Raw genomic sequence first — 6,000 nt, forward strand, 5'->3', positions numbered from 1 at the left:
GGTCTGGGTGAGGACCGGAGAGGGGCGGGGGCTAGGTGAGGACCCCGAGGGGGGCGGGGTCTGGGTGAGGACCCGAGAGGGGCGGGGTCTGGGTGAGGACCCAAGAGGGGCGGGGACTGGGTGAGGACCCCGAGGGGGGTGGGGTCTGGGTGAGGACCCGAGAGGGGCGGGGGCTAGGTGAGGACCCGAGAGGGGCGGGGGCTAGGTGAGGACCCCGAGGGGGGCGGGGTCTGGGTGAGGACCCGAGAGGGGCGGGGGCTAGGTGAGGACCCCGAGAGGGGCAGGGACTGGGTGAGGACCCGAGAGGGGCGGGGTCTGGGTGAGGCCCCGAGAGGGGCGGGGACTGGGTGAGGACCCGAGAGGGGCGGGGTCTGGGTGAGGACCGGAGAGGGGCGGGGGCTAGGTGAGGACCCCGAGGGGGGCGGGGGCTGGGTGAGGACCCGAGAGGGGCGGGGTCTGGGTGAGGACCCAAGAGGGGCGGGGACTGGGTGAGGACCCCGAGGGGGGTGGGGTCTGGGTGAGGACCCGAGAGGGGCGGGGGCTAGGTGAGGACCCCGAGGGGGGCGGGGTCTGGGTGAGGACCCGAGAGGGGCAGGGGCTAGGTGAGGACCCCGAGAGGGGCAGGGACTGGGTGAGGACCCGAGAGGGGCAGGGTCTGGGTGAGGCCCCGAGAGGGGCGGGGACTGGGTGAGGACCCGAGAGGGGCGGGGTCTGGGTGAGGACCGGAGAGGGGCGGGGGCTAGGTGAGGACCCCGAGGGGGGCGGGGGCTGGGTGAGGACCGGAGAGGGGCGGGGGCTAGGTGAGGACCCCGAGGGGGGCGGGGACTGGGTGAGGACCCGAGAGGGGCGGGGTCTGGGTGAGGACCGGAGAGGGGCGGGGGCTAGGTGAGGACCCCGAGAGGGGCGGGGTCTGGGTGAGGACCCAAGAGGGGCGGGGACTGGGTGAGGACCCCGAGGGGGGTGGGGTCTGGGTGAGGACCCGAGAGGGGCGGGGGCTAGGTGAGGACCCGAGAGGGGCGGGGGCTAGGTGAGGACCCCGAGGGGGGCGGGGTCTGGGTGAGGACCCGAGAGGGGCGGGGGCTAGGTGAGGACCCCGAGAGGGGCAGGGACTGGGTGAGGACCCGAGAGGGGCGGGGACTGGGTGAGGACCCGAGAGGGGCGTGGTCTGGGTGAGGACCGGAGAGGGGCGGGGGCTAGGTGAGGACCCCGAGAGGGGCAGGGACTGGGTGAGGCCCTGAGAGGGGCGGGGACTGGGTGAGGACCCGAGAGGGGCGGGGTCTGGGTGAGGACCCGAGGGGGGCGGGGTCTAGGTGAGGACCCCGAGAGGGGCGGGGGCTGGGTGAGGCCCCGAGAGGGGCGGGGTCTGGGTGAGGCCCCGAGAGGGGCGGGGTCTGGGTGAGGACCGGAGAGGGGCGGGGGCTGGGTGAGGACCCGAGAGGGGCGGGGGCTGGGTGAGGACCCCGAGGGGGACGGGGTCTGGGTGAGGACCCGAGAGGGGCGGGGTCTGGGTGAGGACCGGAGAGGGGGCGGGGTCTGGGTGAGGACCCCGAGGGGGGCGGGGTCTGGGTGAGGACCCGAGGGGGGCGGGGGCTGGGTGAGGACCCCGAGGGGGGCGGGGGCTGGGTGAGGACCTGAGGGGGGCGGGGGCTGGGTGAGGACCCGAGAGGGGCGGGGGCTGGGTGAGGACCGGAGAGGGGCGGGGGCTAGGTGAGGACCCGAGGGGGGCGGGGTCTGGGTGAGGACCCGAGGGGGGCGGGGTCTGGGTGAGGACCCGAGAGGGGCGGGGGCTGGGTGAGGACCCCGAGGGGGGCGGGGGCTGGGTGAGGACCGGAGAGGGGCGGGGGCTGGGTGAGGACCCCGAGGGGGGCGGGGGCTGGGTGAGGACCGGAGAGGGGCGGGGGCTGGGTGAGGACCGGAGAGGGGCGGGGGCTGGGTGAGGACCCCGAGGGGGGCGGGTTCTGGGTGAGGACCCCGAGGGGGGCGGGGGCTGGGTGAGGACCCCGAGGGGGGCGGGGGCTGGGTGAGGACCCGAGGGGGGCGGGGTCTGGGTGAGGACCCGAGAGATGGGCCTACGAACGCCTGTCTTCTCTCTTGGACTCCGTTTGGCTGTGTGTCCCGCTACCTGAGGCTGTTTGCGTGTTCTGTCTCTGCCTCTGGTGCCGCATCCGGAAGTCACTGCCAAGCCCCAGGTCGGCAAGGGCTGCCCTTGTCCTCCAGTGTCCCAGGGGTGGACGTTACCACGGGACTTGGATCTGAGCTCTGTCCAGGGCGCGGTGCCAGGTGAGGGCCCAGTTTGTGCGCCCGCCCACAGCTGTCCCCTCCCCAGCCGGTGGCCTGGGTACCCTGTGAAGCAGCTGACCCCTGGTGAGGGCCGACTTCTGGGCTCTCGTCCGGCCCCTGGGGCAGTGTGGACGCCAGCGCCATACTACTCAGTCCAGCTGTGGACAGGGAAGGGGAGACCTCCTGCTGTGGTCAGGTGGAGTCCTCCCGCTGTGGTCAGGGACAGGCAGTCCTCCAGCTCTGGTCAGGGGCGGGGAGTCCTCCCACTGAGGTCAGGGGTGGGGAGTCTTCCAGCTCTGGTAAGGAGTGGGAAATCTTCCCGCTGTGGTCAGGAGCGGGGAGTCCTCAATCTGTGGTGAGCGATGGCCAGTCCTCCAGCTCTGGTCAGGGATGGGCAGTCCTCCCGCTGTGTTCAAGAGTGGGGAGTCCTCCCGCTGTGGTCAGGGGTGGGGAGTCCTCCTGCTGTGGTCAGTGACGGGCAGTCCTCCCGCTATGGTCAGTGGACTGGAGTCCTCCAGCTGTGTTCATGGGTGGGGAGTCCTCGAGCTCTGTTCAGGTACGGGGAGTCCTCCCGCTGTGGTCGGGGAAGTCCTCCAGCTCTGGTCAGGGGTGAGGAGTCCTCCAGCTCTGTTCAGAGACAGGCAGTCCTCCAGCTTTGGTCAGGGATGGGCAGTCTTCCAACTGTGGTCAGAGGTGAGGAGTCCTCCCGCTGTGGTCAGGGAAGTCCTCCAGTACTGGACAGGGGCGGGGAGTCTTCCCACAGTGGTCAGTGGCAGGGAGTCCTCTCGGTGTGGTTGGGGTGGGCTGTCCTCCCGCTGTGGTCATGGGTGGGGAGTCCTCCCACTGTGGTCAGGGACCCAGAGTCCTCAAGCTGTGTTCAGGTATGGGGAGTCCTCCCGCTGTGGTCAGGGGAAGTCCTCCAGCTCTGGTCAGTGATGGGCAGTCCTCCTGCTGTGGTCATGTGCCAGGAGTTCTCTAGCTCTGGTCAGGGATGGGGAGTCCTCCAGCTGTGGTTGGGGCGAGGAGTCCTCCAACTCTGGTCAGGGACAGGCAGTTCTCCAGCTCTGGTCAGGGACAGGGAGTCCTCCCGATGTGGTCAGGAGCGTGGAGTCTTCCTGCTGTGGTTAGTGGCGGGGAGTCCTCCAGCTTTGGCAAGGACAGGGAGTTCTTCAACACTGGTCAGGAGCGGGGAGTCCTCCCGATGTGGTCAAGCGTGGGGAGTCCTCCCAATGTGGTCATGGGTGGGCAGTCCTCCATTCCAGCTCATGGACGGGGAGTTCTCCAGCTCTGGTCAGGGACGGGATGTCCTCCAACTGTGGTCATGAGCGAGCAGTCCTCGAGCTGTGGTCAGCAGCGTGGACTCCTCCAGTTCTGGTCAGAGACGGGGAGTCTTCCAGCTGTGGTCAGGGATGGGGCATCCTCGAGCTGTGGTAAGGTACAGGGAGTCCTCCCACTGTGGTCAGGGGAAGTCTTCCAGTTCTGGTCAGGGGCGGGGAATACTCCTGCTGTGGTCAGGGACAGGGAGTCTGCCCACTGTGGTCAGGGACAGCAAGTCCTCCCACTGTGTTCATGGGTGGGGAGTCCTCCAGCTCTGGTCAGGAGTGGGGAGTCCTCCAGCTCTGGTCAGGAGTGGGGAGTCTTCCCACTGTAGTCAGGGGCAGGCAGTCCTCCTGCAGTGGTCAGGGGTGGGTAGTCCTCCAACTCTGGTCAGCGACAGGCAGTCCTCAGCTGTGGTCAGGGATGGGCAATCCTCCCACTGTGGTCAGGGACGGCAGTCCTCCAGCTCTGGTCAGGGGCGAGGTGTCCTCCCACTGTGGTCAGGAGCATGAAGTTCTCTTACTGTGGTCAGGGGAGTGGAGTCCTCTAGCTTTGGCAAGGATGGAGAGTCCTCCAGCTCCGGTCAGGAGCGGGGAGTCCTGCTGCTGTAGTACTGGCAGGCAGTCCTCCAGATGTGGTCAGGGGTGGAGAGTCCTCCCGCTGTAGTCACTGGCAGGCAGTCCTCCTGCTGTGCTCAGGAGCGTGGAGTCCTCCAGCTTTGGCAAGGATGGGGAGTCCTCCAGCTCCAGTCAGGAGCGGGGAGTCCTCCCGCTGTGGTCACTGGAAGGCCGTCCTCCAGATGTGGTCAAGGGTGGGCAGTCCTCCAGTTGTGGTCAAGGACAGGCAGTCCTCCAGCTTGGTCATGGGCGGGGGGTCCTCAGGCTCTATCATGGAGGGGATTCCTCCCACTGTGGTCAGGGACGGGCAGTCCTCTCGCTGTGATCAGGGAAAGGCAGTCCTTCCGCTGTGGTCAGGGGTGGGGAATCTTCCAACTCTGGTCAGGGATGGGCAGTCCTCGAGCTGTGGTCAGCGACAGGCAATCCTTGAGCTGCGGTCAAGGGCAGGGAGTTCTCCAGCTGTGGTCTGGGGTGGGGAGTCCTCCCACTGTAGTCACTGGCAAGCAGTCTTCCCTCTGTGTTCAGGAGCGTGGAGTCCTGCTGTGGTCAGTGGTGTGGAGTCCTCCAGCTTGGCAAGGATGGGGAGTCCTCCTGCTGTGGTCAGGGGCGGGGAGTCCTCCCACTGTGGTCACTGGAAGGCAGTCCTCCAGATGTGGTCAGGGGCAGGGAGTCCTCCAGATGTGGTCAGGGGTGGGGAGTCCTCCAGCTCTGGTCAGGAGCAGGGAGTCCTCCAGCTCTGATCATGAGGGGATTCCTCCCACTGTGGTCACGGGTGGGCAGTCCTCCCACTGATGTCATGGGCAGCCAGTCCCAGAGCTGAGGTCAGGGGCAGCCAGTCCTATAGCTGAGGTCAGGGGTAGGGAGTCCTCCAGCTCTGGACAGGAGCAGGGAGTTCTCCAGCTCTGGTCAGGGACAGGGAGTCCTCCAGCTGTGGTCAGGGCCAGGCAGTCCTCGCGCTGTGGTCATGAGCAGGCAGTCCACGAGCTGTGGTCAGGTAAGGGCAGTCCTTGAGCTGTGGTCAGGGATGGGCAGTTGTCCAGCTCTGGTCAGGGGCAGGGAGTCCTCCCGCTGTGGTCAGAGGCAGGGAGTCTTCCCACTGTGGCCAGGAGTGGGGAGTATTCTCGCCTTGGTCAGGGGCGGGGAGTCCACCTGTTGTGGTCAGGGACGGGCAGTCCTCCCGCTGTGGTCAGGGAAAGGGAGTCATCCTGCTGTGGTCAAAGGAAGTCCTCCAGCTATGGTCAGGGGTGGGGAGTCCTTGAGCTGTGTTCATGGGCAGGGAGTCCTCCAGCTGTGTTCATGGGCGGGGAATCCTCCAGCTCTGGTCAGGGGCATGGAGTCCTCTAGCTGTGGTCTGGGGCAGGGAGTACTCCCCCTGTGGTCAGGAGTGGGGAGTCCTCCTGCCTTGGTCAGGGGCTGGAAGACCTTCCGCTGTGGTCAAGGATGGGGAGTCCTCCAACTGTGGTCATGGGCGGGCAGTCCTTGGGCTGTGGTCAGCGGCAGGGACTCCTCTAGTTCTGGTCAGGGACGGGTAGTCTTCCCGTTGTGGTCAGGGACGGGGCATCCTCGAGCTGTGGTAAGGTGCGGGGAGTCCTCCCGCTGTGGTCAGGGGAAGTCCTCCCGTTATGGCCAGGGACAGGCAGTTCTCCCGTTGTTCAGGGGCGGGGAATCCTCCAGCTCTGGTCAGGGACGGGCAGTCCTCCAGCTCTGATCAGGGAGTGGATTCCTCCCACTGTGGTCATGGGCAGGCAGTCCGTGAGCTGTGTTCATGGGAGGGGAGTCCTCCAGC

The sequence above is a fragment of the Oryctolagus cuniculus genome, chromosome 18 (assembly GCF_051225735.1).
Source record: "Oryctolagus cuniculus isolate XC-2025 breed Fujian yellow rabbit chromosome 18, ASM5122573v1, whole genome shotgun sequence".
Taxonomy (NCBI): domain Eukaryota; kingdom Metazoa; phylum Chordata; class Mammalia; order Lagomorpha; family Leporidae; genus Oryctolagus; species Oryctolagus cuniculus.